Source organism: Triticum dicoccoides, chromosome 1B (genome assembly GCF_002162155.2).
Source record: "Triticum dicoccoides isolate Atlit2015 ecotype Zavitan chromosome 1B, WEW_v2.0, whole genome shotgun sequence".
Classification (NCBI taxonomy): Eukaryota; Viridiplantae; Streptophyta; class Magnoliopsida; order Poales; family Poaceae; genus Triticum; species Triticum dicoccoides.
The window spans coordinates 309,369,350-309,377,671 of record NC_041381.1 but is presented as its reverse complement, the minus strand read 5'-3'; positions in this window follow the sequence as shown (position 1 = coordinate 309,377,671).

The following is an 8,322-nucleotide window of genomic DNA, read 5'->3' as shown; positions in this document are numbered from 1 at the left end:
GCATTGCCGCCGATGAGGACTCACGCGGGCAACTTCACGACCTTGACTTCGTTGATGCCGTCGTGCCCCCCCCCCAGCCGGAGCCGGAGGTCCACAACAACTCCGGCAATGACTACGACTTCGATAGAAAATCGGTTAGTCATCTATACCCATCTGTGCGGCAAACATATCATGTGTTTTCCCTGGTTACACCCCCACCCTCTCTAATATTTTGGAATACAAATCCTATGGTTACGTTCCCTCAGTCCATCAAATCAGAGTAATTAAGATCCGTTAGATGCATGTAGTGTACTGATTGTTTGAATGGTATCCTATAAGGTTAGTGATTAATTGTTTGGTCTGTACAAATGATTTTTTCTAATAATCTGACTAGGGTTAGCATGCGTGCTAATAATTCGTGACTAGATTTTGAGAATTGATTTTGAATTTCCTACATATATGTTTGTGCCTTTTTTTCTTCCAGATCTTGAGAATTAATTTTGAATGTACTACATGTATGTTTTTGCCATTTTTTCAGATTGGTATGTACACAAATGAGGCTCCGGCCAGCGACGCCACCGGTTGTAGATCTTGCACCTGGTAAAGCGGCCAGAAGCGGCCACGGCCCCTAGATCTGGAGGAACCCGTAGAATCTCTGGCGGACCGCATCAGAATCTCCCGTACGCCATTCTTGGGGAGATCATCTTCCTTCTCCCCACCAAGGATGGCTTCCGCACACAAGTACTCGCATATTGGTGGCGCACTCAGTGGTGCACCGCGCCTCTTAATCTCTAATGTCATCAGCTATCTGTCGATGATGATTCTGAACTCCCCGGAGCCATCATCTCCTCCCACCAGGGCTCCGTTCAATGCATCTGCATCCCGGCATGCTACCTTCTAGACATACCCTGCACGGTCGCCGCTTGGCTGACATCCCGTCAGTTCAAAAAACTCCAGCAGCTTGAGTTATACCATTACTGCAAAAATAGGTTACCACCAATCGCTGCATCTGTTCCCTCACCACTGATGTCCATCTCATGGTTTTCCTCATATCTCCACACTACCACCTTGACCCTGTGCCATCTAGCAGACAATTTGGTACAAATGCTTCGACTCCCACTACTGAAAAAACTTTTGCTTGTGTTGGTTGATCTGCCGGAGGCCTCACTGCACAACATCATCCACTCCAGCTGCCCTACCCTGGAGGGTCTGGTGCTTGTTTTTTTGGAAAAGGAATCCATATCTCATGTCTCAAAATAAATTTGCCTCACCTTGTAAGCATTGGAATTCGTTTTTGAAGGACAAGAACTCATCATTGAAGATGCCCCTTCACTTCAAAGGTTGCTCCTTGATTGTTGGTGTAAACCTTTGCAAATAACGATGGTCTTTGCACCCAAACTTGAGACCTTGGGTGTAATTCCTGATCCGTTTAAAGGTTACAAGATGGTGGTTGGCTCCACACTTATTCATGTACTGTATATTATCCACGTACACTTTTGTAATCTGCATTTTTTATTTGTGCGCATAAGTTAAATATCATCTTGGAGTACATTTTCGGTGCTAATATTATGGTTTATGCTGAATGAAGAGCATGTCCATGGATGGCCTATCAGGGGTGCTAGATTATGTCAAGACCTTATATATTTATACGGAAATGTTAACGCCCACACGTGTGGGCGTTCACCATCTCAACCACACGCATCCATCACCATCGAGCACTTTGTGCATGAATCTTCGCACAATCTGGTCGATTTTCTGCGCCACGTAGGACAAGGCGCGTGTGTGGTGTGTGAGACAGTTCGCCCGCATGTTGGTTGCCCTCCCGCGGTCAGCGGTTGCCACTCGGGGGCGTGCGGTGGAACTGCTATGCGCCCGCACGCCACGCGCCGACAGTGGTTGACGTCAAACACGTCGCGCACTTCGCCCCGCTCTCTCTCATGGTTCCATTTACTCACCCCCGCAGTTACTCGCACAACCCACTTCGCATTTCAAGCCATTGGAGGAGAAGAAGAGGGGAGAAGGCGACGGCGGAGGCCGAAGAGTCGACGGTGTTCGCGGTCGTCGGTGGTGCTCGCCGGACCTGAGCGGCTTCGCTGGAGCGCCTGCAGATTGAAGGTAATGCTCGCTCCAACTCTCACAATCCTTTCCTGCATTTTCCCCCCTTCCCTCCATGTTCGATTCCGCACTCAAGATTCGTAGAGATTCAGGCGATTTGGCGACACGTCGGCGTTCCCGCCGGCGACGGAGACTTGTGCTAGCCGTTTTTGGTGGCATTGGGCAGTTTCGTCGCCGCCGCGGAGGCGGCCTCGTCGGTGTGGTTCTGCCTGTCCGGAGGCACACACTGGTTGTGCCTCGGGATTGGGTTGTTGTTTTCCGGTATGTTAATTGGGCATTGGTTCGAATTGGTATTTGTAATCGGTTCGGGGGAGAATTTTGAGGTTGAATTTGAAGTCATTGTAGTTGCCATTGAACCCTAGATCTAGTTAGGTGTTTTTGAAACTTCAGTATGAAGGCAGACGTGATAGTTTTGACTAACTATCATGACTGTATGGCAACTAACTCCTGAATGATTGTGATAGTTGCCACAAAACATGCTTTCCTATGCGGCAACTAACTTCCCGAAATGACTGTGATAGTTGCCACAAACAAGCTTTCCCATGCGGAAACTAATTTATTGAATGACTGTGATAGTTGCCACGCTTTTCCATGTGGCAACTAATTTCCTGAATTTTTGTGATAGTAGCCACAAACATGCTTTTTCATTGTGGCAACTAATTTCTTGAATTACTGTGATAGTTGCCACACTGTATGAATGGTAAAGTGTAGTAAATTGGTAGTCAATGGAGTTTTAGCAACCAACTGCACTGGATGGCAACTAATCTGCACATCAACTATGCCTGTTGCCAGATGGATAGTATGTTCTTGTGGCAAATGTAATGCAAACACACTGTGTCTGTTGCCATACTATAGACAGGACAATGTCGCAAGTTGGCTGCATAACATGGCAACCAATTTGCACATCAATTGTGTCAAATGCCATACATATGCTTTCCATGTGGCAAGTATTTTGCCTGACCACATCATGTATGTTGCCATGTTACATTCAGTATAATGTGGCAAATTCATTGTACTGCAGACGCACTTTTTTCATGTTTTTGCCATGATGACTTGTGATATCTGAACACACTGTCGCAATTTTCAGGTTCTTCATTAGATGTTTTCAATGTATTATGTGTTCATTTTAACATGGCAATTTCAACCTAGCACATTTTTGCCGCTGAACACATGGCACTTCGTTGGTGTATTTAGGATAGGGTGTGAGCTGCCACATCTTAGTTTTTGTGCAGTGGAGGATTTTTGTGACTTTCTATCTTGGTCTAACATGGCAACTTCAACATTTTGTTTTCAAGTGCATTTAAGATCTGTACACTTTTTTTTAAATGTACCCAATGTGCTTAATTGCCACATTTATGTTTTCAACAATCATAGGGGGGGTGCGTGCGTGTTCATGTGATATTTTGCATTCACTAGTTTGACATTTTCTGTTAGGTGGCAACTGCTTACATCCCGCATTTTCATTTTCCACCGTGACAATTTGGTATGTTCCTACCTCAGCAGAATGGCTCGCGGTGATCATCAAAATGATGATGATGATTTCATGGATCCACCACAGCAGAATCGGGCAAGTGGACGGAGAAAAGAGGGCGATGAGGTAACTGTCCACACACACCCCCTCCTCCTACTTATGTTATTGGTTGCCACCTCGAGCTTGCAGTTGTCTGTCATGAACTAAAATTTCAAGACAGTGCAAAACATGGCAACAACTGATCACTTTTTTGTCTGTTTTTTGCAGAAGAAGAAACGTATTCGCAACAGAGCCGCCCAAGAATGACTGACTACATTGACTGACAGATTTACCGATGATCAGATGGGAGCTGCTGCTGAGATGGGTATGCAGGATCTGATGAATGTCCGGTGCACGAACCTTGTCAACCCTGTATGCGACTGGCTTGGTGAGATTTACGACCCCGCCTCGAGGGAATTTGTGATTCCGAGACGTGGAAGACTATCGTTGAACGAGGAATCCGTGTTCTGCACTTTGGGTGTGCCTCGTGGACATATCAAAGTCCTGTACAAGGTCAATAACAAGATCGAGGAACAGCTGTTCCCCTGTTTGTTTCCTGGGTTAGAATCCATGCCGAACACGTCTCTACTGGCAGATTCGCCGCAGGCCATGACAACCCATGGAGATGTTTTTAAGATGAAGCTACTCATGTACCTCATCTCAGCTGTTTTCGCGCCGACCACTTCTCTTCGCCCAAGCAACAAATGCTTCCCCATCCTTGTGAATGATCCATCTTTACTACTTTATTTTCCTTCAATCTTTTGGCTCCGATGTCATGTGTAAAGCTAGTAACTGCCAGTGTTTTTTGATGTTTTTTCCATTTGATTTCTGATGCGGCAACTCTTTGTCCTGAATTTTTGTGCGGTGCAGGCGGAACTGAAAAATGTGAAGAACATGAATTGGTGTAAGTTTATTGCCGACTTCCTGCATGATGCATTCTCAAGCAAGATGTACCAAAAGGGTTGTTGACTGCATTTAATACCAGTCCTTTCTGTGAACACTCTTTTTAACACACTTCTATTCATGCATGGCAACCTGATCATAACAAGATGGCAACTGCCATAATGACAATATGGCAACTAGCATAATGACAATATGGCAACTGCCATCATATTATTATGGCAACTGTCATCATACTATGATGGCAACTGCCATCATGGCAATATGGCAACTGCCATCACACTATGCTGGCAACTAGCACATAAGATGGCAACTTCTTCTTTTTTTCTCTTTTTTCATGCACTACAACTTGATTATCATGGGAACATAGATTATCCTGTTTTTTCCGCAAAGTACCATGATGGCAACTGATATTTCTTACTTTTTAAAATTGTTTTACATCAGCTCATGTACGTCGACTCTCTTGATCTGTCCATCATAGATTTCACTGGGACAGGAGGCCCGCCGCCTACGCACAAGTTTGCTGTTTTTGTGTGGACTATCAATGCTGTCAAGGTTGTGCTTGCTGCAGACAGGGTAACTGATACCAAATATGGAAAACTGCAGGTTAGTACTGGTTTCTTTCTCTACACGGCATGCTTACAAATTTGACATGAGGCAAGCGTCTGCGGTTCATAAGAGATGGCTACCTTTGTTAGCCATGGCTGTGTGCGTATTGTATCCATGTCTCACTCCACATGGCAACTCTTTCATTCATGCTGAAACTTACATTCTCTCTCTTACATCCTAGCTATTTTTTTGTTTTTTCCAGCTGATGGCCAAGCATGCTATAGACTACAGCGTGTTTGGGGGGCCTCAAAACTTTGGAAAGTGGATGGACATGCACTCAGCTCCGTCTTGCCCTACTGAGATAATCAAAAGATCTACATCTATGGTTTGCCTTGGATTATTTTTGATGTCGCGCAAGTGACTGTAATATGGGTGGTTATTGATGCTTCTTGTTTCGTGCACAGGCGAGGGCACCTGTTGAGCATCTAATTGGGCAGTTTGCATCCGGAATGACCGGCATGCTCGGGAAGTTGGTTGAGGGGTGGACGTCCCTCAGTGGCTCTGATAGCGACGCAGTTGCGAGGCAGTTCACTTCATTTGTCCCAGAACATACACATCGGCCAACTGGTTGCCGTGGCCGGTATGACTACAACAGTTCCCAAGAGCCTGCTGACACACAAGATGATCTAAATGGAGACACTGGTCTCAGCAAGGATGACGATGATGACATGGAGAACGTGCAACAGGACACCGATGATGATGAACATGCTAAAGTTCATGTAGGTGATAACAAGGGCAAGGATGCACGAGATGTCCCCCCACCGGAGAAAGTCAAAGAACATACGGCTGTGAGAGGCGAGGGGGTGTTTCCATCAAAGAGGGGGAGGGTTCCAGAGGGTGTTGGGCAGGGTTCTCCTGGCAATAGGTCTAGGACCGATCCCGTAGCTGCCAGGAGGAGGTTCGATTTTTAATTTTAGTTTTTTGATTTGTCTATATTCTTGGAACAGACTGATCCCTTTTTGCACTTGTTTTTGCCAAGCGCGGCAATGAGTTTGTTGTCTGACAATTGCCACCTTTTTTTCCTCCATCACATACGTGCAGTGAGCCGACAGCTGGTGGACGAGCAGTTACGAAGAAACAGGCGCCAACGCCAACTCGTGTTTCTGCTCGGTTGAACAAAGGTGTCCCCATTGCTGGTGACACCCCTTCCACCAGGTCATCTCCTCGTACGACGACATCCAACACCGGGGATCCTGTCGTGTTGCCAGACTTGAGGAAGCCAGTCAAGAAGTAGGTTTTTCCATGCGCTTTCATTGACATAGTGCTATATTTTTTTGATTTTTCCAATGCATCCATTCAGCTTGTCACATGGTCTTCTGTCATCATCCCCACATGGAAACTTCTATTTTTCAAATGATTTTTTCCTTCCTTTTTAAGTGCATGGCAACTCCTACTGGTTTTTACATGGCAACTGGCATCTAGGCTAAATGGCAACTCTTACTGTACCTAATGGCAACTGCCATCTTTTTCCATTGGCTTGTGTGCTCATCACATACCTAGGTTCGAAATTGCATTCATGGCAGATCAGACATTTTCTATCATTCTTCAAGTTGGCTAACATGGCAACTATTGCTGTATTTGCATGGCAACTGCTAACTATGCCACATGGCAACTCATGTTCCCCTTACATGGCAACTACCAGCTTTTCCACTTTTTTTCATTTTTTTAAGATTTCTACCATGGAAAATATATTTTGTTCACTTTTTAATACCATTTTCATGTGCTATCTTTTTTTTGCAGGGTGAAGAAGACTACTACACCCGGGGCCAAGCATATCAGTAAGGACCCACTCGAACGCCTTCATTCAAAGTTGTCAACAAGGGGCAACTCAGATGTTCATGAGGCGCCAGGTGACAAAACTGTTGCTGCACCGTCGACTGCTCCCACTAACTCTGACACAAGTGGCTGACCATCTCCGACGGTTGCAGATGTGCAGGCCAGAACAACAGGCATCCGTACATCGGGGAGTGACGAGTCGGTATCTGCCAGGACAGCTGAGATATTGCCAAATCTTCTGGCAATGAAGGATGTTGCTGTGAGCCATGCCACCCCATCAGCAAGCGTTGAAGTGGACGCTCCCGAGACCAACCTAAGCAAGGAAGATTCCCGCTCATCTGACACTGATTCCAAGCGCGTGCGTGGTGGCACTCCTGTGTCCATGACAGAAGTGGCTGAGGTGGCAGTTCACAATGATATGCCATCTACAGGTGAGAGTCTTGGCACAATACCTCCAGCTCCTGTCGGTGCAGATACTGCTAAGGAGACTGTTTCGTGTGCTGGTCTTCCACCTAGGCGTCATAGCCCCCGCAAGCAATCAACAGACATACCCAACGCACCAGCTGTAGCTAGGATCAGCAGACAAGAGTCTGGTTATGTTCCCGCGTCCACACTGTTCCCGCCATCTGCCAAAAGCAATGTGATGGAGAAACCGGAAGACCGGAGCACAACTGTTGCAAGTGTCAAGCCGGGCACGAGTGACGCAGGTGAACGTCCGGAGCAGACTGCGCCTTTACCCGCAGTGGAAATCCCCAGCTTAAATCTGCGCACTTGTAGGCTGCCAGTCAATGTGGGTGTCCCATACAGCCCAAACAATAAGATTGTCAAGAAAGCTGCGGCTGATACCGCTGACAACACGCCCCGCCATACAAATAAGCCCGATCATTCTGGAGCGGCTGATTCAGATATGTTTGTTTATCTGTCACCCTTGGATTCTGCCCCGCAAGTTGTTCGTGGTATGGCCAGTAGGCATGAGAGGCACCCAATGGCCTTCACCCCACCGAGCTTTAGTCTTGGCATTAGTCAAGATCAACCAGTGGTGCCAGATCCTATGCCAGTTGCTTTTGCTTTCCTGGGAGGCATGCCCGCAATGATGGCGCAGCCAATGGTCGAGGGCAGGAAGGCTATCAAGTTCGCAGAGCCGATAGTCCAAGGTACATTTATCATGTGCTTATCATTTTCTTGTATACATCTTTGTAGTTTGAGTTTTGTCCCAATCATATTTTTGGGGGTTCTCACTTGTGATGGCAACTGATATGTGATGACATGGCAACTGGATTTGATGCACCCTGTCACCTACATTTTTTTGCTGCCATGCTGCATTTCACATTGTGCAACCACATGGCAACTGAAGTTGATTCAACATGGCAACTGTAGTTGTTGTCACATGGCAAATATAGTGCAATACACATGGCAACTGGAATTGCTGCACA